Genomic DNA, 26183 nt, shown 5'->3' on the forward strand with positions numbered 1-26183 from the left:
AGTAAACACTGGGTTTGTTTCTGCTTCCAAAAGATGGCACTGAAAATAAGTCTTCAGCAGGAAAACATTTTCCAAAGTATCAAGTTCCAACTTAAAAAAAAAAAGGAAATAAAAATGGAAAGACTATAGGCCCATTAACCAAAACGCTGATGGAATGTTACAAGATTTACACATCACCACAGAGCTGTCCTGAGATGAGCATGACTGGAGCCCTACTTCCATCTGCTCTGGAAGCGCAAAGAGCAATGAGCCCAGTGAGCTGTCTTGCAAGTGCTTCAGGCCTCTCACTATTTTGGGTACAGCTTATCAGCAGGAAAAATCATTAAGCAGCAGGAAAGAGAAACAAAAAGCATAATAAGTGAAGCGGGGGTGACTGCAGCAATGGGGAGAATGAGAGGGGTGGGAATTTACATGAAGAAGCAGCAAGTTTGATGATGGGACTTGAACATGCATTGATGTGAGGGAAAGGAAGCACAGGGATGGGTGCCTGCGTGAGGACAGACGGACGCAGTAAAGAGAAACTTGAAAGAAAAGTGATTCAACACCATAAAGAAGAAGAATGGTATTAGCTATCAGAAAGCAAAACCAATATATAGAAAAAAGACATGCAATGGCTGTAGAGAGGCCACAGGAGTCAGAAACTTTCCATTTAATTTGCGAAACAATGGGTCAGAAAGCTACTTCCTATAGGCGGTTTCCACTTTAAGAGTAGAATTCACTCTCAGGAGCCATTAGAGTACCATTAGAGAGCACAGTGAAAGTAGCTTGCTGCTCAGCCTGGAGGAAGAAATGCACATTTCATGGTTCTTTTCTTCCACCCAGGAGTGGTTAAATATTTGGCAAGATATAGTTCTTGTATTTACATGTTTTTCTAGGGCACCATAATATTAATAAGTGAGTATCAGTGACCCGGCCCAAAAGAGCTCACTGGTAATATTATGATCTGCTCTCTTTTGTTTTGTATTGAGACTAGTAATCACATGGGGACCATATTCAGAACCTGAAGAACTTCTACCTTGACCCTCCACTGTGAGACAGATGAACCAGTGACTTATCAAGCAGGGACAATGTGTACTTTATTTCTTATCCAGGCTATTAGATATGAGCAGGCAGGAAGTGAAGATGACTTATGCCATAGAATGATTCTCCCTTTACTCATTTATCTACAATAATCAGTCATTTAGAAATGTTAAATTTTTCTTGTGTTAAAGCCAAATGTCCCTATAGTGTGACTGGCCACAGAGGTTCATCTCTAAAACCATTATTTGTATGACTTTTTGGCAAGCATGAAAAATACTCTCACCTAAGAAAAAAAATCAGAAGAGTTATATGACTCTGGGGGAGTTTGGAGAGTGGGATTGACTGGGAACGGTATGAGGGAACTCTCTGGAATGATGGCAAAGCTGGACAGAATTTAATATAATATAGAATACTGTATCTTGATAGGGATTAGGATCACATGGATGTATATATTGTTAAAACTCAGCAGATTAAAAAACTCAGCCAATTAAAAAACTCAGATATACACTTAATGTTTTTACATTTTATCATATGCAATTTTTACACTAAAATCTATAACCAAATATTAAATTTTAGCTAATCATATACATGCCAAAATATTTAGGGAAGAAATATTTTGATGTCTGCATCTTGAAATGCATGAAACAGTGGGTTTATTGATGGCTAGAAGGATGCATAGATGGATGGATATGTGACAAGGCAAGCACAGGAAAATATTAGTGGTATAATCCAGGTGGTGAGTATATGGGTGTTAACTCTAAAATGTTTTTGTTTGCTGTATGTTTGAAAAAATTTATTTAAAAATGCTGGGAATAAAAAAGAAGAATCCTCTCTCTTTGAAAAGGACTCTGTACTGAAGACAGCTCTATAATATAAAAGAATTTTGAGCTTAGACCTGGACCTTGAATGCAAATTAGAGACCAAATCAGTAGTTCTCCATCTAAGCAAAGTTGGGTCTCCAACTCTTGGGAAGATACTTTCAGTTCTGAGAGAGAAATTCCTTTTTAAAAAAAGTACCAAACACTGGTATCCCAATCTATCATGCCCACCAAATATTCCTTTGTCCTCTGGGATATTCTTTTGTCCATTACTTTTGGAGAAGGCATTGAACTAAAGGGCAGCATGAGAAATATCATTACTATATTCATGAAAAGTATGTGGTTACCATAGTTATAGATGATACAGAGTTGTAAAGGAAATGAATGGAGCAGTTTCTGCTCTTTATGGGGTTGTAATGGGGGCAGGAGAGGTAGATTAGAAAATAAGGTTAAATGACCTAATAACCAAAATTGCTAAATAGAAAGTGTTTTCTCCTATAGACTGTGTTGGTGTTGTTGCATTTGTGGAATCGGGGACATTGGTGCAACTGATGAGACCCCTGGGTGAGGAAAGGCACCCATTTCTAGATGTTTAACTCCTGAGCTCTTCTCTTTCCTAGGTCCTAAGCCTATAGCTACCCTCCTTTGCACGTTTCCTCAAATTTCAAGGATTTACTATCCTTCTTTCCTCTTATTCTCAGATTTCTTCTCCCCTCAAGCTGGGATACCAATTTGGATGTAGTCTCTCCCAAGTCTCTCTCCTATTGTCTTAGAAACAAGAGGAAGCAGGATTTCCTTTTAAGGGGTCTTACAGCTGGTATTGAGGCACCATAGAGAATTACCTTCTAGTTTTATTCTTGAAGGACAGTTCCTTATACCTCCCTGAAAGAGGCTTTCGATGCTTATCTTCTTCTGACCTCTTGGTATCTGGTGCTAAAGACTCTTTCTTACACAAACATCGCAGATGAAGGTGTAGAGGGGGCTTACAAATCACATCCCATGTGGGCACATGTTGTTCTCAAATGGGTGGCTACCTCTTGGGGATCCCTTGGCCAGTGACTCTTTGCTCAATAGCCTTCATATTCTACCCAGGAACTGCCTTGCTAAGCCTTTGCTCACTTGGAAAAATTGTTTGTACAAAAGATGTGTACTTATTTTTACTAGACTGATTTTAATCTGGTTTTGGGAAAGGCTAGTTTATATCTCTTCCATAGGGAAAGATTATTTACTGTGATTTCTTTTTCTTCTAAATTCTTGGGAGTATATTAGTGTAGTTCAGAACAAGGAAGATATTTTTAAAGGATCTAACCCCCAGCTTCCCCAGTTTAATTGCATATGAATTTAGATTCTCAAATGTCTACTATCCCAGTGTTTTATTGTTTTCTGGATAAACCAGTGACCATTCTATTCTTGCCTTGCAGATTAAGCAAGGCAAATTAAACAAATAGAATCATTCCTTGGAGCAATGAGGAGAAGATGTACTTTGATTCAAAATGCCATAGACTTTCTGGACTAATTCTTATTTACAGAAATTTTAGTTTCTTTAAAAATTGTGAAATGTGCATATAATATTATTGAATTTTTACACCCTTATAAGAATGATTATGTAAGTAAGCTTTAACATTTGTGAGGGGAGTTCTTTGCCGTAACATGTATTCTAGATCTTTGTTTGGAAAATAGTCACCATAGAGATAGACACATGTGGCCCAGATTACAACATGTTCTTGGTTTTCTAATTTGAATTATAATAATTATATTTATTTTGTATCATAAGGATAATTACGAATTTCAGGTCAAGTCGTGCCCTCCAATAGAGAATGGAAGTCTAGTTTAAAACACCAGACCTAACTCTCACTCCTAGTACATATATATACATGATATATACACATGTGTACACACACACACACACACACACTTACACAATTTGTTCATCAAGAAAGAACAATTATACTGGTTATAAATTACCCAGTATTGTTTGTGCCAAATGACTTTTAGCTTTGCAGAGTGCCCAGTTCCCACATACTGTGACCATTAGAAAACCACTCACAGTTTTAAGAAGTAGATGCTTTTAGCTGTGAACCCTGTATAACAAAAGCCAGAAGGAAAAAGAAAATGCATCAAGCGCCAAACAGCAGTAAGCCTAATGACCACAAAGACCATTAGGAAATGGGTAAACAAAATTAACTCTCGGTGGGAGTTTCAGGCTCTCCAAGCACACGCCTTTGGCTTCATTAACCTCCCACTACAACCAAGGCCAGAGTCACTATCAATACTGAATCTCCCTTGCATCTTTTGGTAGACACAGAGGAGAACTGACTTAACCCACGGACCTAGGGACCTAGATGGGAAAAACGGTGAGAGTAGTATTCTAAACTCAACTATCTAAGTCTCACTTAACAAGAAAGCAGCGGTCAGGAAGGACAAGTTATAAAAAGAAAATAAAGCGTCTTGTTTCTTTCAATTTGTGTGTGTGCACGCGCACGTGTGCGGCGCTGGTAAATATCGGATTTGCTTTTATTCTTCTTTTCCTTACTTTTATGTATCCACATAAATTTTGGTCCCTTCCTTTTCATCTCCCTCTCCTAGGATTGCAAGTTCCTTTTGATTCAATAAAGGAAGCAGATGTGGGAGCGTCCAGAGGGAAGTAGGCCTAGTATTTGTAGTACAAATTGGAAAGTAAGTGAAGATGCCCTTATTTAAAAGGTGATGAAGCAGGAGAGACTGTGGACTCTGGGAAACAAACTGAGGGCTTCAGAGGGGAGGGGGCTGGGGGAATGGGATAGACTGGTGATGGGTAGTAAGGAGGGCATGTATTGCATGGTGCACTGGGTGTTATACGCAACTAATGAATCATTGAACTTTACATAAAAAACCAGGGATGTACTGTATGGTGACTAACATAACATAATAAAAAAAATTAAAAAAAAAAAAGAGGAAAAAAATTCAACAGAGAGAAAAAAAAAAGGTGATAAAGGAACTAAAAGAGCAAGGAGGGAAAGGTGAGGCAGCCCCAAAATGAGCAGCTTCGGAATGCCAACACCACTCCTAGGGCTGGAGAGACAGAAAAGAGAAGCAGTGCATTTAAAGCCAGGAAGCTAGAACCATAATGGATCTGCTCAGAGGAAGCTGGAACCACTGAGCAGAAATAGTTGCTGCTAGGGTAGCCACCAAAGCATGAGAAGAGGAGAAATAGCCTGGCTTTTCATTTTCTTTTGTATCCTATTTGCTTCTAGTATCTGCCTTAGTAGCTGGAAGACAGTGGCAAAAGGGATTTCCCAGGGTCAGTACCCCTGAAATTTAAGGCAAAGCAGGGGAAGGTGGGAAATTTATTTAAGGACAGAAACACAAAGAAGGGTGCAAAAGCCTGCCTGGGTTTAGTTTCTCTTCCCACTGGCCCCACTCAAAGCCCCTGGTTATGTAAAGCTCTTCTATGCATAGATGTGTTAGGGAAGACAGGTACAATATATGAAAGGCCATGGCTAACTCTCTTCTATGGTTTTACGACATCCAGTCCTCACCAGAACAGCACAATCAGGATACAGCCGATACTATGAATTCTAAGGAAGCAAAGTGCTTTAAAAATATAACTCTTATCACATAAGGTTGAGAGTGAGAGGAGAGATTAAATAAAACAACAAAAAAGTTAAAAATTCTATTAATCAAAATAAAGTTCTATTTATCAAATTTTTTATTTTCTTTTCCTGGGAAGAATAACTGAATAATGACCATAATTCAAAATATCAATAAAGGTCACACATTGAACATTTAGACAATCATCAGTCCTTGCCAAGAAAAAACTCAAGAGTTATCTTATTACTAAATCTGTGCTCAACGTTTGTGTGGGAGATTGAAATCCAAAAGGTAATCTTTTTCTCTCATCCCTCATAAGATAAAAGGGTCAATTTCCTTCTTTTCCTTGCTTTTTTTTCCCCTTTAACCTCTATTTGAACAAGTACTTTTTCATAAATACCAGTTTTATTTGCTTCCATTAAACCAGTTGTGCTTTAAAGATTTGGCTAAAGCACATATCCAAATAATCTCTATATGTCTAAAAAATATTTGTAATTAGAAATGTTGGTTTATGAGAAAGGAAAATTATTTTCCTTGCCCACACATAATAGGTATTGTCAACCACGCACTGTCTTTCAGTTTTCTAATTTGTAATGTGATAGGATGACACTTTTTGACAGTAACTAAAATGATCTATGGCCATAAAGATATAGTCTCACGGTTATAAGAAAGATTTATGATTCTGGTTATGAAAGATATTTTACTCCTCAGCAACATTACAGGCATGGCTGAAAGCCCAACAAAATCGAAATAAATGTACAGAATGAGCAAGCTTGTCAGGTAATAAAGGAAGTTCTTCAAATCAATGGTAAGGTTACATAAGGGGCTGGGGTTTGATTACAGGTATAGTTTTAATGCCATTTTATAATTATAGCTCAACTATTTCTAGACCTGCATCTGCTTATATTTAGGAAAGTGATTTCCTTTAAAAAAATAACTGAAAGGCAAAAAGGATGATTAAACTCCTTAAAAATACTAATCACATAATCCTCTGCCCTAGCATTTGTTTTCAGGGGCATGTTGACTTTATGTAAAGAATGTTTCCAGAAATTGCCTCTATTCACCCCCAGCTATTCTGTAGAATGGTCTGTTAAGACCGAACGTACTGCAACTTAACATGGAAGTAATGTCACATTTACATTCAGGCTTGGAAACTAAAACTACTCCCTTTTGTTGATTCATTCATTACCAGAGAGTGATGATTAAGAAACTCAAGGTCAGCTGAGTTATTCCTCAGTCATTGTCCAAAAATGAAGGATACTAATTAAAATGCAATGTGGCGGCCTAGAGGAATATCGGTTCACATGAAATTACTATACCAGAAGCAAGTGCAAATTAGGTAATTTCACATTTCTCTCTGTACGTATCACAAAACGTCTAGCCAAAAGCTAATTTTGTAAATAATTTAATGCCATATTACATTAATATCAACTGGGGATAACTTGCCTCCAATCTGAATTCTGGCATCTCTAATGTGGTTTCATGTACCGATATAAGCAAATCAATTTGACCTCGTGATTACTTTTTAGCCAATTTTATTGAAATTTGTTAGATCTTTTTTTTAAATAGAAAATAATTAGAAAGCTGCAAACAACATTTTGATAGCATCATACTGATAACATCTCAATGGCGGTGAAATTCAACAAATGCTGAATTTGAAAAATACATGAGCTGTAAATACTTCCATTGAGCAATCCAGAGGCTTCAAAATAAAACTATTTTGTAATTCATTATTTATTTTAAAAATTAGTTGTGGAAGAATAATTTTTATAGTTATTGATTCTATTGGAAGAAGTCAGTTTTTCCTTCATAATAACAGTTTTTTCAATCTTGATTTTTTTCCCTGCAGTAAACTAAAGCTGGTGATAATGCAGGAAAAGAACCCAAATGTATAGAAAAACTGCCCAAACTGCAGGCTATTTGAGGGGGTTAGATTGAAATAATAGTTCAGATGAGAGTTAGTGTGGTGCAAATGATCATATCCCATTGTAAAATATGGCATTACTTTTTTAAAAGTAAACCTTGTCAGGGCAAGATTCTGTTTTCATTTGGGCAACTGAATTCAGATGCTGGTGAAATAGCAGTGGTCTTTAAACTTTTTTGGGGTCATGGACTCTCTCAAGAAACAGATAAAAACTTTAAGCCCTTTCCCCAGAAAAAATGCTTAGTCACACATCCACACAAAATTTGGTATAAAATTTCAACTCATACCTAGCTGCTAAAAGGGGTCTGTCGACTTCGTATTAACAATCCCTCATGTACTAGATAACTTGGAGTCATCCTTTGAGACTTTATGAACACAATAGAAAGATCTCATTGAGAATAAATAAATAATTTTTGGAATAAAATAATAGAAAGTTAACTCCCATACACACACACACATGACTTTATATAATGTTAACAATTATTTTCAATAAGTAGAGATATTATATGTGGGGGTTGTATTAATTTCTAATGATTTACTGTCTGGTTCAGTAAAGATTTTTCTTCTTTAACTACTTTAAACTTCTTTGGCTTTTGACGTGTGCCACATGCTCGTTTCGTGAAAGGCTGATGTCTGTCAGGGTGTCATTTCCTTACAGCACAGTTTTTCATAATGTAGTTAACTACGTCTGCTTCTGCAACCGTGAGCTGTACAGTCCACCACAAGTACAGGATTGTGTTCAACTGAGTTTGTTACCTTAGGATATGGTCAACTGAATGCTTGTTCTTTTTTGGTCTTTTTTTTTTCCTCGTCAAGTCACGTCTTTTCACTTGATATGGGATCTGCTTCTCTGCTTTGGGCCCATATTTCACCTACTCAGGCACCTCCATGCTATGCCTGTTTTACAAAAATGAGAATGTGGTTTTATGGTTAGCTCTTTTGATAGCTACTCCCAAGCTGAAACTGACTCACACAAAGAAGGAAAAGAAGATTCCATTATACTTTCCTTCTTGTAACAGCTGTGTCACTGCTAAAAGTATATGAGATTTACAGTTCAATACATTTAAAAACTTTTCATCTGAGTGAGAGCAGAGATTCTGTCTTGTGCATTACTGTACCCATGACTCCCAGAAGAGTTCTTGTCATTTATTCATGGCCAAAATAATATTTGCTAAAGCTACATAAATGATAAAGTAAATGATTTTGCTTTAACTTTTTTAATGGCTATATTTAAACAAATTGAGTCAATTCAGAGAAAAATTAACACTTGGCTCTTTAATGTATGTCAAAGTTTTTAGTCTGTGTTTCAGTTAAACTTGATAAAAATTTTAAGGCTTTAAAAAACATTTCATCATTAAAATATATTGGAGACTCCAGCTATGGTAAACTAAAGTTCATTTGTTGAGCCCTACCACTGAGATTAAGTAGAAAAGGTGAAAGAAAAATAAAGATTGAAAAATTGATTTGAAAAGAAGAATTTGAGAATTTGAGAATTTAAGATCCCAGAGACAAGGAAAGACTACAGAGATGAGTCTGGTATTTGGCAAAGCATTGGGCAATTTTAAGGTAACAGCTGAGAGGCTGATAAGGCAAAGCCCAGAATTTTGGTGGTCTCAGGGGACCGATGCCACCAAAAATTGGAGTTCAGTACTCACCAAAGAAGAGTACCTGCCAAACACTCCAGACATTTAGTTGCACTCCTGAAGGGCTATATCTCAAGATTAAAGTAAAATAGAAATTACCAACCCTCACAAAGGCTGGTGCTCAGCTTTAAATAAATACAATGCTTGGTTGAAAAGTAAGTGACTCCTCTTCAAACACCTGCCAGAAGAAAAGCAAATCCTCACTGAAGGACAATATCATTACCCACAGCTTTAAATGATGTTAATTTTCACTAAAATTTTTCATATACAACATTCAGCAATTAATAAAACATAAACAGGCATAATAAAAATAAGAATTGAAAAAAACAAAAAGAGAAAAAATAGACACTAGAAAAATAAAATCAGAAAATCTTATATTGCAGATATCAAAAAAGGACTTAGAAATTAAATAGCAAGATGGAAAATTTTAGGAGAATACTGGAGGTTATTTTTTTAAAAAGATCAAATACAAAGTCTAATACTGAAAGACATCAAAATAAATGAAAAACTCACAGATGGATTTAACAGAAGATAAGACACAAATAGAGAAAGAATGCCTGAGCTAATAGATACGTTAGACAAAAACATCTAAAATGAACCATAGAGATAGAAAAGAATGTAAACTACAGAAAAGAACTGCAGTAACACATGGGATATGATAAAATGGTTTAAGATACATATAATTGGTGTTTCAATAGGGAAGAAGTATTATTTGAGGGGACAATGGTTAATAATTTCCCCAAATTGACAATGGGTAAAGCATTAGATTCAAGAAGCTATGAAAAGTAAGGTGGTAAATGCAAAGAAAACTACATCTAAGGACATCACAGCAAATTCCTGACTGAGGATAATAAAAAAACCCTTCAGATTCTGGAGAAATAAGTCATATTACTTCAAAGGAGCAACAATAGCAATGGCAGTAAAGTTTTCAATAGAAACAATGGAAGCCAGATGATTGGAATAGCTTCCAAAAATGGAAGAAAATAAACGCCCTCTGGAATTCTATCCTGAGCAAAAATATCCTGAAAAAATGAAGGCAAAATACTTTTCTTCAGATAAAAATATGATAAAACAAATAAAAACCAAAACTAGATGAATTTTTTTTAAGATTTTATTTATTAATTTGACATAGACAGACAGCCAGCGAGAGAGGGAACACAAGCAGGGGGAGTGGGAGAGGAAGAAGCAGGCTCCCAGCGGAGGAGCCTGATGTGGGGCTCGATCCCATAACGCCGGGATCACGCCCTGAGCCGAAGGCAGACGCTTAACGACTGCGCCACCCAGGCGCCCCTAGATGAATTTTTTAATAGTAAATCTGCACTAAAAGAAACACTAACAGGATTTCTTCAGGCAGAAGAAAAATAATCCCAGATGGAAGCAGGGAAACACAGGAAGGAACAATGAGCAACAGAAAGGGTAAATATATGAGTAAATGTAAATTAATTTTGACAGTGTAAAATAATAATTATAGTGTGTTATGAGCTTTTAAATGCTTGTAGAATTAAGATCATAATAACAGTAGAACAAGAGGCATAGGCGGGAAGGCAGATTTAAATTGTTCTAAGGTCCTTACATTGTTTGGGAAATGGCAAATGAACAATCTTATGTCAGCTTTAACAAGTCAAGAATGCAAGTGTATGTCTCAAGTAAAGTCATAGGAACTGTTAAACAGAACGTATAAATAGCAAGCTAACAGAATGGAACAAATGATTAATTAACTCAATAAAGGTAAGAAAGGAGAAGGAAAAACAACATATGGAACAGGATGGACAAAAAGAAAGCAATTAGACTTTCAAAAAGAATTTCAAAAAGAAAGCATCTGACTATTGATTTTGGTTCAGGTCATGGTCTCAGGGTCATAAGATCAAGCCCCACATGGGGCTCCTAGCTCAGCAGGGAGTGTGCTTGAGATTCTCTCTCTCTCTCTCTCTCTCTCTCTGCCCCTCTCCCCCCCACCCCCAGCTCTTTCTCTTTCTCTAAAATAAATAAATCTTTAAAAAAAGAATATCAGGGGCGCCTGGGTGGCACAGCGGTTAGGTGTCTGCCTTCGGCTCAGGGCGTGATCCCGGCGTTGTGGGATCGAGCCCCACATCAGGCTCCTCCCTATGAGCCTGCTTCTTTCTCCCACTCCCCCTGCTTGTGTTCCCCCTCTCGCTGGCTGTCTCTATCTCTGTTGAATAAATAAATAAAATCTTTAAAATAATAAATAAAAAAAGAATATCAGACAATATCAAATATATAGTCTTTTTTAAAAAGATTTTATTTATTTATTGAGAGAAAGAGAGAGCGAGTGAGAGAGAGAGAGCATGAACAGGGGAGGAGGGACAGATGGAGAGGGAGAGGCAGGCTCCTGGCTGAGCAGGTAGCTGATGTGGGGCTTGATCCCAGGACCCTGGGATCATGATCTGAGCCAAAGGCAGATGCGTAATTGACTGAGCCACTCAGGGGCCCCTCAGATATGTAGTCTTTAAAACAAGAAGTATGAGTAGCAATAAAGAAATATATTCCATACTGTTATAAAGGATAACTCTCTAGAATATAAAACAATTAAAATCTAGAAAAATCAAATCTTATAATATACAACTTAAAGAAATAGACATTTCCATAATATTTAAATAACTTTATTCAGTAAATAATAGAACAAGCAGTCAAAAAATTTAACAAACAATATAAAAGATTAGAAAAGCACAGCTAACATTATCTATGTGCTAAAAAAGAAGGCTGCAAAAAAATTAATGATCTAAATCCATATCCGTGCACAGAGAAAAAAACAGTTAACTAAGCCTCCCACACAAACATAAAAAGGATAATTAAGATAATCATCTTAGGATATCTTAAGATAATTAAGATAAAAACAGAAATTAATGAAATAGAAAACAAATACATAGTGGAGGGAATCAGCAAAGAGATTGCTCTTTGAAAATAGAAATAAAATTGAGGGGTGTGTGGGTGGCTCAGTGGGTTAAGTGTCTGCATTTGGCTCAGGTCACGATCCCAGCATTCTGGGATTGAGCTCGCGCTCTCTGCTTGGTGGGGAGCCTGCTTCTCCCTTTCCCCCTCCCCTAAGCCATGCTTGCTCTCTCTCTCTCCCTCTCTGAAATAAATAAATAAAATCTTAAAAAAAAAAGAAATAAAATTGATCAACATGGGTCCTATTCCTCTGATGGTCAAGTAGACTCCTACCAGCTCTGACTCTTTAGAAAGCAAGTATAATCTTTGAACAAAACACAGAAACCAAGAAACCAATAATCTGAAGCCAAGCAGGCAGATTCTGGAAGACAATCAACATGTGGGAGAAGGGAATGACACAAAGTGATCTGCCTAGTATTATGGCCTTTAGCCGGAGAACAGGTCAACAGGTGTATTGGTTTGCTTGGGCTGCCATAACAAAATACCACAGACTGACTGACTTAAAAAAACAGAAATTTATTTCCCACAGTTCTGGAGACTGGAATTCCAAGATCAAGGTGGTAGCAGAATCAGTGTCTAGCTGGGTTGCTGACAGCTGTCATCTCACTGAGTGTTCACATGACCTCTTCTTTTTATAAGGATGGCAATCCTACTGGATCAGTACCTCACTTTTATTACCTCATTTAACCTTAATTACTTCCAGAGAGGACTCATATTCAAATACAGACACACTAGGGTTAAAGTTTCAACATATGAATTTGGGGACACATTCAGTCTATACCAATGGGTACAGACTCTAACTCTTGCCTAAGAATCAGATAATAGAGTTTCAGGATAGAAATTAAGAAATAGAAATTGAGGAGGGAATCCTAGAGAAGGCCCAAGAAGGAAAGCCTCACATTCTACATATAATCTTTGCTTAAATCTCTACCTGACCCTTGGGTCAGGCATGCATGGGACAGACTCCAGCTAAGGATTAAAAAGTTGGACTGAGTTTTGAGGTGCTACTCAAGAGATAGAGTTTGCAATTTCAGTCCAACTAAGCTAAATGCCTGCTAAAATAAAAACATCAACACTCTTCTGAAGAGCTGAGCAGAATCCAGAGTCTCACAACATAACAATCACATGTTCAGGATATGATTAAAAATTCTCAACATATGAAGAAGCAAAAGAATGTGACCCATTCTCAAGGGAAAAGAAAATCAATGGAGACTAAACCTGGGAAGACTCAGATGTTGAAGTCAGCAATATCTAATTTTAAAGCAGTTATTATATTGTGCTCAAGAATTGAAAGGAAATATGCTCACAATGAATGAAAAGATAAGAAATCTCAGCAGAGGAAACTACAGATAATCAAATGGAATTTTAGAACTTAAAAAATATACAATATTTGAAATTTTAAAAATGGATGTACTTAACAGCAGAAAGGAGATGACAGGTGAAAATATATTAACTTAAAGAGAGAAATAATCCAATATAAAGAAGCTAGAAAGAAATTGAAAAAAATATAAACACAGCTTCAGAAACCATGAGAGAATAACAAAAGGTCTAAGATATATGTCATTGAGTTCCAAAAGGAGATAGAAGAGAGACTGGGGTAGAAAAAAAATTTAGTCTCTGGTAGGGAGAGGGAGAGGAGGAGAGAGGCCAATATAAGCATGAAAAGTGGGTTATTAATATAGATTCAATTGTCCTTAGAAACAGAATGAGCAGATGTTATGAACAAATGCCTGACAATGATTTTGAAAATTTAAATAAAATTGCTAAACTCTTAAAAAAACTTATTAAAGCAAACCCAAGAATAAATAGAAAATATGTTTAATACTCTAACTACTAAAGAAATTAAAATATAAACTACGTAAATAAAAATCTTTAGGAAACTTCAGGCAATGATGACTTCTCTAACACATTTTCCAAACATTTAAGGGAGAAACAAAACCAATTTTTTACAAACTCTTTCAGAGCCCAAAGAGGGAATGGTTCTCATTTTTTTCAAGGCCTGCATAATGTTAATATTAACACCTCAAGAATTTTACAAGAAAAGAAAGAAAGAAAGAGGGAAGGAGGGAGGGAGGAAGGAAGGGAGGGAGGGAGGCAGAGGGAAAGAAAGAGGGAAAGAAATGGAAAAAGGTAATTTCTGGCAATCTCACACATGAACATAAATGTGAAAAATCTTAGAATATTAGGAAATAATATAGAATGATATACAAAAGGGATAATGGCATATCATGGCAAAGATGAGCTTATTCAAGGAATACAAAATTGGTTTAACATTAAAAAATTAGTCCATATAATTGACCACTTTAACAGAATAGTTAAGAAAATCATAGGATTATCTTTCAATAGATAGAGGAAAAGCATTTGTTAAATTCAGTACCCAATCATAAAAAAAAAATTTTTTCAGCAAACTAGGAAAAAAGGGGCTTCTTTAATCTAATAAAGGGCATCTACAAAAACCCACAGAAAACCTCCTATTTAATAGAATAATACAGTAAATCTCATCACCTTCCTCTGCTTTCCCCCCTTCAGGGATTGGATCAAGCCAAGAATGCCATCATTACACTTCTGTTCAAGATTTCACTGGAGAGAGAATGAGGCAAGAAAAATAAATAAAGTGTGTAAGATTTGGAAAGGAAGAAATAAAATGGTTGTAATTCATGGATGATATGGTTGTATATGTAGAAAAAAACAAGGCTCAGATTAACAACTAGAATTAAAAAATGATTTTTTCATGGTTGCCGTATATGTCTCTATGTGAACAGCAAACATAAGATGAAACAAGAACACTCTTTACAACAGCATGGGAAACATGACATACCTATAAATAAATCTTATAAAAATATGTAAGACCTTTACAAAAAAAATACAAAATATTTTGAGAAAAATAAAAAAAGACCTAAAGAAATGGAGGGGCCTACTCAATTCATGGACTGGAATTTCAATATTGTAATGATGTTAATCATTCCCAAACTGATATATAGATTTAAGGCAAGCCCAATATCCCAGTGATCTACAAATGTATAGATATTTATGACAAAGGAGGCACTGCCCAGGGGTATATAAAAGACAATCTTTTTGATACTTAATATTGAGCAAATTGAATATTCATATGGAAAAAATGCCTCTTGATCAACCACAAATATTGATTCCATATAGATTACAGGTTTAAATGTGAAAATAAAATGAAAAACTTCTAGAACATAGCATAGAAGAATATCTTTATGATCTTGGGGAGGCATGGATTTTTTTTTTAAAGGACACAAAAGACTATATATGAAAGAAATGTTGACCACATTAAAATTAAGAGCTTCTCCTCATCAAAGGCACATTTAAAAAGTAAAAAGGCAATCTGTATAATGGAAGAAGGAATTTGCAATATATACAACTAACAAAGGACACGTATATAGAACATGTAATGAATGCCACATGTCAATAAGATAAAGACAATGCAATTTTAAAAGTTGGCAAGGGGGTGCCCGGGTGACTCAGATCATCAGGTCATGATCTCAGGGTCTTAGGATTGAGCCCTGAGTGGGGCTCCGCACTCAGTGTGAAGTTTGTTTTTTTCCCTCTGCTCCTCCCCCTCCCAAATAAATAAACAAATCTTTTAAAAAATTGGCAAGAAGGCTAAAAAGGGTGTACATAGAATATTCAAATTGCCTGTAAACATATGCAGCAATGCTCAACTACATCAACATCAGGGAAAATAAATCGATGAGATACATTACACCCCTACCAGAATGGCTAAATCTTAAGCAAAATGACCATATAATGATTTGAGTAACAGGAATGCATATACTGATGGTGGAACTCTTAAGTTGGTACAACCCATGCTGAAAAATTGGCATTATCTACTAAATCCTAGCACTCAGCAATTCCGCTCCTAGGTATATGTCTAATATGTGTAAGAATGCTCTTTGATGCATTGCTGTTTTTGTTTTTTTTTTAAGATTTTATTATTTATTTGACAGAGAGAGACAGCCAGTGAGAGAGGGAACACAGGCAGGGGGAGTGGGAGAGGAAGANTTTTTTTAAGATTTTATTATTTATTTGACAGAGAGAGACAGCCAGTGAGAGAGGGAACACAGGCAAGGGGAGTGGGAGAGGAAGAAGCAGGCTCCCAGCGGAGGAGTCTGATGTGGGGCTTGATTCCAGGACTCTGAAATCACGCCCTGAGCTGAAGGCAGACGCTCAACAACTGAGCCACCCAGGCGCCCCTCTTTGATGCATTGTTAATAGTACCCTAACACTTATTAACAGCCCAAATATTCTTAAACTTTCAAATAGATAAACGAATCATAATATAGTCATTCAACGGAACTTACACAGCAATGAAAATGAAAAATTATTGCACGCAGGAATCTCATGAACATAATATGGAGTGGAAGAATTCAAATACACATACACATAAACACACATACATACATGAACACATATATACATGAACACATATATATGTGTATATATATATAAACCTATATATACACACACATATACATATACACAAAATATAAGGCATGATGGCAGTCTTATAAAGTTCAAAAACAAAACTAAACTATTGTGATAGAAGTCAGACTAGTTGTTACCTTCGAGGATAAGGGTGGGATAATGATTGGGAGGTGAACTTCTAGGGCTTTCTGAGTGCCAATATTGTATTTCTAGATCTAATTGGTGGTTGCAAGGTTATAATCATTTCATCCTTCGAGTTGTTCACATGTGATTTATGATTCTTCTGTACGTATTACATATATATATAAATTAAACATTTTCTATATTATATATATTATTATATGTATTATATATTTTCTGTATTATATAATTACATATTTTATATATAAAAAATGCTCTGAACTCATTTTTATTCCAAACCATTCTTCAGTATCCTAGTTTCTAGTGCTCCGAATAATAATCTTATAAATACTTCCAAACCAACAGAATTTGGAAAAGGTCCCCAAACACGGGGATCAGTTGTTTTTATTAATTTTGTTGCGGCTACAACTATACTTATAATCTGCACTATTTGTGTTAATTTCTTTATTTTGATCTCAGTACTGAAAGACCTAACAGATCACTCAGTGGGAGGCAGAACTTCATTTTCTCAATTATAGGAATCATAGCTCAATGGCAAAGTTCTCAAATGGCAGGTTGAGAAATTCCTTTGTGGGAGGATACAGCCTATCATTAAGCATCCCATCATGCCTCTTGCTGAATGGACCTGTGGGTGGCATGATTCCTGCTAACACCAACTCAGTTCCCAGATTCTGTTCAATAGAGGGATCAACATCGCCTGGAGCAAACTAAACAGCACTTTGAAAGGCTGGATAAACGACCTTTGGATATTGCCCAACAGAGGATTTCTGCATTTCATTGCTGAGGTCAGAGCTTCAGTTCACTAACACAACATTGACAGAACTTTGATGTTCTTTGTTTTCACTTATAAGGGAAAATAGGAGAAAGGGAGAATTAAAGGAGAGGAGAAATGAAATCTCAATATCCCACCCCCTGTACCAAAGGTTCTCCGTTTCATGTTGTCGCATCATAAAGCTCTGACCTTCATCCATATATTGTAGCTGGGTAAAGCTTCAAGCTTGAAAATGTGTGCTCTACATATTTCAAAACAATTTTACAGCTCCTTCTAACTTTATTATTTCTGATTTTTTTCCTCTCAGAATAAACCCTGAGTTTTATCAGTTTGGGTAAAGAGAATGTTTTCCCTTATAGAAGGCAAACTGCATGCAACATTTCAGCATTTGAAGAAGTTTTGATCCTACTTTACTTCTAAGACATTTGCAATTCAAAGTTCATTAAAATTTTCTTCAAAACCGGAAAGCAGACTTGTCTTAATTATTTTGGATCAGTTAAGGAATGGCACAAGTTTTGCGTATACATTTATTCCTGCCTATTTCCCTTCTCATCTCCCCCCACCAACAGTTTTCCAGGCTGATATTTGATTTGGAGAAATATCCATAAATCTATCAGCCACAGGGGAAGGTTGTCATCTTTCACAGGATTTGCTACAGTGGATCTATGAAAGTCCATTTAAGTAACTTCTCTCTGGGAGGTAAATTAATCAAATGAGAAGAAGTGAAGAACCAGTTATAACTCCTCCACTTTTAATCCATTCCAAGATCCAACAGCACATCTCCCATAAAAGCACTTAAAAAAACTACATTTTAGAATGTTTATGCCCCTGTAGCCATCTGCTCCAACTTTTCTTTGTATCATTTTAGTTTATGATCTCCAAAACACATAATACCAGTTTTCTGAACGGGCTTGCTGATACTTTTTGTTGTCAATTTCATCTAACTTCCAAGTCCTCCATATTTGTGACTCACAAGGGCAACTGATGTGCCCGTCATTTGGAACTGCATCAGCAGTTCAATCCTTAGGCTTAACCTTCTGTTGAGCGTCTTTATTACTCAGCAACTCAAGAATATGGCTAAGGAGTGGGTATGCTGGTTCATCTGCAGCCTGTTACACTAATGAGTTTCTAGGCAGTATTTTATCAAAGCAATGTGTCAGAACCTCTGTTATTGCTTCTTGTTTTGATGGGTTAGTGTTCATTGTTAAAGGAGAACACACATTTTTTCCCTCTCTTTGACAGGCAAGTTGAGGGCTCTCAGTAATAGGTGCCAGGAAAGAAACATCTGGTGTACATTTAACGATGCATTGTTGCATTGTTAACTTAAAGCTGTTACACGCCTTGATAAACACATAATGGGCCTCAAGAAATTAAGAGAAAATTAAAATGTAAATGTTTACCCAGACCATATTTCCCTTTTCTTTTCATCAAGCCCTCTCCACCTGCACCTTATATGTAAGTAAAAGAAAAGGTTAGTGCAAAATTCTCTTCTAACCCTCTATGGGTCATGTTGCCACAAACTAAGAGAACATTTTTTTCCCCTTCCAGACAGGAGATACAGCTGAGGTCAAAATGGCACCATGGTGGTCTTACAGTTATTTAAGTGCTGTCTGTGTGTTCTGAAAATAAGCTAGGCCATTTAGAAAATCTGCTTCCTCTTGGGACAAAGGACTCATATGGGGTTAAATATACTGTAAATATGTTGGAAATATTTTGATCATATCACCAGTTTTCAGCTCCAAATTTTGCTCGTTTATACAGGTGATGGTTAAAATGCATTGGCCGCCTCTTAGCTACTTCGCTAGAAAAGTACACTATATAACAGCTGTTCCTATGGTGAAAATTCACAGGTCAGAGGAGAGAGAGTATATTTCTAGGTCATCACCAATGATTAGGCTCTTTTTCTTAAAACATCATGCCTGTGCATTGTGCAAATGGTGGACCTCTTCCCTTCTCTGAAGAAGGATGGAAGGAACCCCTCAAATGCACTGAAATGGTCAGAGGTGTAAAAGGGAGGGAAGGCAGAAGGGATGTAAGGACAGTTAAAGGAAGGGAAATGTAAAGACAGAGAAGAAGAAAAGGAAAAGCAAAGATGGAAAAAAAATTTTAAGCTATAATTCATAGCAGTTTCTAAGAAATGCTATTATAGATGTTTTAATAAAACTATAACAAGAAGATTAGACCAGTTTTTGAATGAAAGCTATATCCTCTCTGAAATGGTCACAATTTGACATATGGACTGAACTCTGACTCAGAGCTATTTAATTTTATGTAAACTGCTTTATATGGTTATTTACATATTTCCAGATTTTTGACATATTTCAGGTCTACAGAGATAGCTTGACAGGGTGAGTTTTTTTCCACTCTTCAATTCTCTGCTTCAAGTTATTTTTAAATCTAAGCATACATTTGGAAAAAGTTCTGTAGTTGGAGCTATCAATTGGCTACCCTGTGTGATGTTACATTGTATTATGAACTATATAAGGCGAACAGTAAAGTTTAGAAAGAATTTTAAGTTTTCTTTTTCTTTTTCTTCTTTTTTAAAGTTACCAGACTGTCTGAGATGAAACAATGAAACTAGTTTGCAGATATGGACACAGCAGGAGTCACTTGCAGGACTAGGGAAAGCTTTTCTCAGGAACCAAGAACAAATGTAAGAGCGAATGGTTTTTCTAGTTTGAGCTTAGAAGATCTATTCAGCTGACACCAGAAAATAACTAAAATCATTTAATGAGTCTCTTTATTTCACTTCCATCAATCCTAAAATATGCTCATGTATCTTATGGCCACTCATGATATTAAAAATAAACAAACAAACAAATGAAACTGGATGTTCAAGCCATTTATATCCAGGCAATGCAGCAAAGACTATTTTATATTCCTGGCCTTCCTCCCCCATTATTTCATTAAAAAAGCAACTCTTTCACTTGCATCAAAGTTCTTCATGGTAAAGATAATACAGATTTTTCTCCTGTAAATTTTCTGAAAATGGGATGCTGACAACATCTCCTGGATATAATTTTAAGACTGGCTCAGGATTTTGAAACTTCACTGAAATGAACTCAAGATAGCCGCCTGGAGGGGGCAAAATGGAAGAGGGACTAAATTTGGTAAGTGAATGTGAAACCAATTTTTAGGGAGTTTAAAAAGTCTTCAACGTGCTCCTATGAGAGCCTAGCCCTTAATTACCTTATTTCTGGTAGCAGGTTGGGAAATTCCTGTGGGTAAGAAGACTTCTCATGCATTCCTAAGATCATGGGAAGGAAAAATGGCCAAGGCATTGACAACTGTTGAACAGAAATGCATTATTGTGTGCTCTTTTGAAAAATCCCCGGTTTTATAGCATAGACACCATTAAAAATCAAGGAATGGAAAAGCTAGAGGTGACATAAGGAAAGACAGTGCATATATTGCTATTAAGAATTCTTTCTTTGAAATTGTATTTGATTTCTTTCCTTCAGAAATCCTGGTAGGGAAAGGAGAGAAAAGAAAGGAAGAATGTATATATGTATATACCGTTAATATTTCTTTTAATTAGGCTTTTGAATTTAAAGCGGGGAGACTAGAGAATTACACCTCTTTCCTAATTTTAAAGAAACTCTCATCTCTTTAGAATAACATGAGATGNAAGGAGTGGGTATGCTGGTTCATCTGCAGCCTGTTACACTAATGAGTTTCTAGGCAGTATTTTATCAAAGCAATGTGTCAGAACCTCTGTTATTGCTTCTTGTTTTGATGGGTTAGTGTTCATTGTTAAAGGAGAACACACATTTTTTTCCCTCTCTTTGACAGGCAAGTTGAGGGCTCTCAGTAATAGGTGCCAGAAAAGAAACATCTGGTGTACATTTAACGATGCATTGTTGCATTGTTAACTTAAAGCTGTTACACGCCTTGATAAACACATAATGGGCCTCAAGAAATTAAGAGAAAATTAAAATGTAAATGTTTACCCAGACCATATTTCCCTTTTCTTTTCATCAAGCCCTCTCCACCTGCACCTTATATGTAAGTAAAAGAAAAGGTTAGTGCAAAATTCTCTTCTAACCCTCTATGGGTCATGTTGCCACAAACTAAGAGAACATTTTTTTCCCCTTCCAGACAGGAGATACAGCTGAGGTCAAAATGGCACCATGGTGGTCTTACAGTTATTTAAGTGCTGTCTGTGTGTTCTGAAAATAAGCTAGGCCATTTAGAAAATCTGCTTCCTCTTGGGACAAAGGACTCATATGGGGTTAAATATACTGTAAATATGTTGGAAATATTTTGATCATATCACCAGTTTTCAGCTCCAATTTTGCTCGTTTATACAGGTGATGGTTAAAACGCATTGGCCTCCTTTTAGCTACTTCGCTAGAAAAGTACACTATTTAACAGCTGTTCCTACAGTGAAAATTCACAGGTCAGAGGAGAGAGTATATTTCTAGGTCATCACCAATGATTAGGCTCTTTTTCTTAAAACATCATGCCTGTGCATTGTGCAAATGGTGGACCTCTTCCCTTCTCTGAAGAAGGATGGAAGGAACCCCTCAAATGCACTGAAATGGTCAGAGGTGTAAAAGGGAGGGAAGGCAGAAGGGATGTAAGGACAGTTAAAGGAAGGGAAATGTAAAGACAGAGAAGAAGAAAAGGAAAAGCAAAGATGGAAAAAAAATTTTAAGCTATAATTCATAGCAGTTTCTAAGAAATGCTATTATAGATGTTTTAATAAAACTATAACAAGAAGATTAGACCAGTTTTTGAATGAAAGCTATATCCTCTCTGAAATGGTCACAATTTGACATATGGACTGAACTCTGACTCAGAGCTATTTAATTTTATGTAAACTGCTTTATATGGTTATTTACATATTTCCAGATTTTTGACATATTTCAGGTCTACAGAGATAGCTTGACAGGGTGAGTTTTTTTCCACTCTTCAATTCTCTGCTTCAAGTTATTTTTAAATCTAAGCATACATTTGGAAAAAGTTCTGTAGTTGGAGCTATCAATTGGCTACCCTGTGTGATGTTACATTGTATTATGAACTATATAAGGCGAACAGTAAAGTTTAGAAAGAATTTTAAGTTTTCTTTTTCTTTTTCTTCTTTTTTAAAGTTACCAGACTGTCTGAGATGAAACAATGAAACTAGTTTGCAGATATGGACACAGCAGGAGTCACTTGCAGGACTAGGGAAAGCTTTTCTCAGGAACCAAGAACAAATGTAAGAGCGAATGGTTTTTCTAGTTTGAGCTTAGAAGATCTATTCAGCTGACACCAGAAAATAACTAAAATCATTTAATGAGTCTCTTTATTTCACTTCCATCAATCCTAAAATATGCTCATGTATCTTATGGCCACTCATGATATTAAAAATAAACAAACAAACAAATGAAACTGGATGTTCAAGCCATTTATATCCAGGCAATGCAGCAAAGACTATTTTATATTCCTGGCCTTCCTCCCCCATTATTTCATTAAAAAAGCAACTCTTTCACTTGCATCAAAGTTCTTCATGGTAAAGATAATACAGATTTTTCTCCTGTAAATTTTCTGAAAATGGGATGCTGACAACATCTCCTGGATATAATTTTAAGACTGGCTCAGGATTTTGAAACTTCACTGAAATGAACTCAAGATAGCCGCCTGGAGGGGGCAAAATGGAAGAGGGACTAAATTTGGTAAGTGAATGTGAAACCAATTTTTAGGGAGTTTAAAAAGTCTTCAACGTGCTCCTATGAGAGCCTAGCCCTTAATTACCTTATTTCTGGTAGCAGGTTGGGAAATTCCTGTGGGTAAGAAGACTTCTCATGCATTCCTAAGATCATGGGAAGGAAAAATGGCCAAGGCATTGACAACTGTTGAACAGAAATGCATTATTGTGTGCTCTTTTGAAAAATCCCCGGTTTTATAGCATAGACACCATTAAAAATCAAGGAATGGAAAAGCTAGAGGTGACATAAGGAAAGACAGTGCATATATTGCTATTAAGAATTCTTTCTTTGAAATTGTATTTGATTTCTTTCCTTCAGAAATCCTGGTAGGGAAAGGAGAGAAAAGAAAGGAAGAATGTATATATGTATATACCGTTAATATTTCTTTTAATTAGGCTTTTGAATTTAAAGCGGGGAGACTAGAGAATTACACCTCTTTCCTAATTTTAAAGAAACTCTCATCTCTTTAGAATAACATGAGATGGCATTGTCTCTGAAGAGGACCCATCTCTTTAGAGTATCCGTTATTCTCACTGTAAGATTTACAGTAAACATATTTTTTGGTTCCTATCTGTTGTAATGTATGTGCTAGGGTGATGGTGAATTTTTTCCCCTTTTGTTATGTAGTGTACACAGTAATGATTAAGTGAAACTGGGGGAAAGCATGCAGAAGAGAAAAGAATGTGCAAAACGAAATAGAAAAGGCCAGAATGGAAAGTGAAATCTTGTTGTTGTATCATTACTGAGTCATTCTTACATGGTCCCATAATATAGTACAGACATTCTGTAGCTACCTAAGGACTGTATATCTAGCCTCAAGGATCTGCTATTGTTGAGAAGATTTATGAAGGGGGACAGGGCAGAAAATGTGCACCAAATACACCCACCACATTTTACACAAACATTCAGTGGTTCATTATACATATTGTTCTAATATTATTGTTGCCTTATACACAGGTTTGTATATATTCTAAATCCCATTTGAAACAAAGAATGCTACAAATAAAAAATAACACTAAGTTAATTGGTGATCTTTGAAGATTGATTAGTATTATTGACTACCAAAAAAAGTAGGAAAAAAGTATAGATCTTAGAATGTAGATAGAATGCAGATAGATAGACTCACATAAATTTTAATTTCCAGTGGGCACTGTACTTTCTCATATGCCATCTTTATGGATCAATACAGCATTAAAGGGCAGTGATTTCTATCTTGAAACTTAAACTCAAGGCTATTCTTACTATCAGGTATCTGTAAGGATATATACTGTTTGGGGGGAGTGTATACGTACTTGTATAAGCATCCACAGATCAGGAGGAAAAAGGATACTGCATATACCAGACCGGAGGCAGTCAGGGGCCTTGTCCATGAGGCTACTTTGTTTGGATAAAGCACATTCTTATAGAGGTATCGATAGAATATATGGAGAGGTTTATTTTTCTAAGATTTTATTTATTTATTTGAGAGAGAGAGAGAGAGAGAGCGAATGAGAGAGAACAAGCAAGAGAGAGCAAGAGAGCACAAGCAGGGGGGAGCAGCAGAGGGAGAGGAAGAAGCAGGCTCCCCATTGAGCAGGGAGCCCAACTCAAGCCTGGGATCATGACCTGAGCTGAAGGCAGACGCTTAACAGATTAAGCCAGTCAGGCATCTCACAAGAGATTATTTTAAAATATGGACAAATACACTATAAAGTATCAAATATCTGCTCATTGGAAGCCATTTCAATGGGAAGGGGAATCCAACAAGAATAAAAATAATGCTGAATTTCAATTAATAATCTCATCAGTGAATAAAATTATAGGCAGTTATACATAATCATAACAGTGGCATTCAGTGTTATGACCAAAAGCAGTATTTATAGGGGTGCCTGGGTGGCACAGCGGTTAAGCGTCTGCCTTCGGCTCAGGGCGTGATCCCGGCGTTATGGGATCGAGCCCCACATCAGGCTCCTCCGCTATGAGCCTGCTTCTTCCTCTCCCACTCCCCCTGCTTGTGTTCCCTCTCTCGCTGGCTGTCTCTATCTCTGTCAAATAAATAAATAAAATCTTTAAAAAAAAAAAAGCAGTATTTGTAGACAGCAGCACCACCTGGTAGGTATAGGCATACAAAACAAATGCTTCCTAAAACTTAAATACGTAAGGCTACTGCAGTGCTCCTTTTATCTTTTTATGACTATGCTGTCACTATGTCAAGGTTGACGCTCTGAAATATTTCCTCAGCTTCTTGGCTAATGCAAGGTAGTATATACAGTAAATTATTGCTTCTGTCACACAAGAGGAGGTTTTAAGTGTTTAGAAACAAAGTATCCCTTGAAAACTTCCCAAATACCAGTTCTGTACAAAGAATTTGACAGAGGACATAAAAATATATTTTTACTTAGCTAATTTATTATTTTATAAATAATTTATAAGAAGGAAAATAATGGGGCTAAAAATCAATTCTTTAAATCACTGGCAGGGAAAAATAATAAAACTTTAAGCCCAATATTACCTTCTCATCAACAAGCGGCTACTGCAACTGTTTCTGAATTATTTCTTGTACTTGAATTATTTATAACCTTATCCTAAAATTTTCCTCCCTTCTCAACAATCTTGACTAATTCTTGGATGGTCTTGTTTAGAATAGTGACTTCTTATATTACATGGTTTTCCTTTTTCAGTCCAAGGGCTTCTCATTTTAATCATTATAGTTACAGGTAAGTGATGTGCTGCTTCTGCAGTTTCCTTCACAATGAGGACACCAAAATCCTCACTCCAGCAATGTTGCTAATCTCCTTTGATCCACAAAAGTGTGCAGATCAGCTCACAAAAAAGGAATGATGTTTCATAATTTGTGTCAAGGGTTAAAAGAGTTTGTGTCTGTTGGCTTCTGCATTATGCGTCACTTTCATTATTTCATTATTTGATCTTCTGTGAAGTGCCTTTAATATAGTACATATATACATTTCCACTACCTATAACTATACTTAGACTAGGTTGTTTAAAACTTATAACAGTTAATTTCTTCTAAGCTCCTTGAAAATGCCACTCTATTTTTATAAAAATACTTTTTCCAAACTTCAATGTAGCATAAAAGTTAATCTTGTGCTAAGATGCCATTCAGAATTTTGAATACAAAAGGAAGGCCAGCCTTCCTCTGTCTTCCATAGAAGCCATTTATTAATGGTTTGGTATCCATACACATGCGATGGAAAGATACCTGGAAAGGGCTTCAACAGGACTGTCCAGATCAGGAAAGGTTAGGGT

At 36.2% G+C, this 26183-nt stretch overlaps 1 protein-coding gene across 2 annotated transcripts in view; it reads right to left on the reverse strand.

The window, feature by feature from the left end:
- Positions 1-26183, reverse strand: part of LOC100472458 (schwannomin-interacting protein 1) — a 559220-nt gene that overhangs the window by 297436 nt on the left and 235601 nt on the right. The window lies entirely within an intron of this gene.

This window comes from Ailuropoda melanoleuca, chromosome 1 (genome assembly GCF_002007445.2).
Source record: "Ailuropoda melanoleuca isolate Jingjing chromosome 1, ASM200744v2, whole genome shotgun sequence".
NCBI classification, from domain to species: Eukaryota; Metazoa; Chordata; class Mammalia; order Carnivora; family Ursidae; genus Ailuropoda; species Ailuropoda melanoleuca.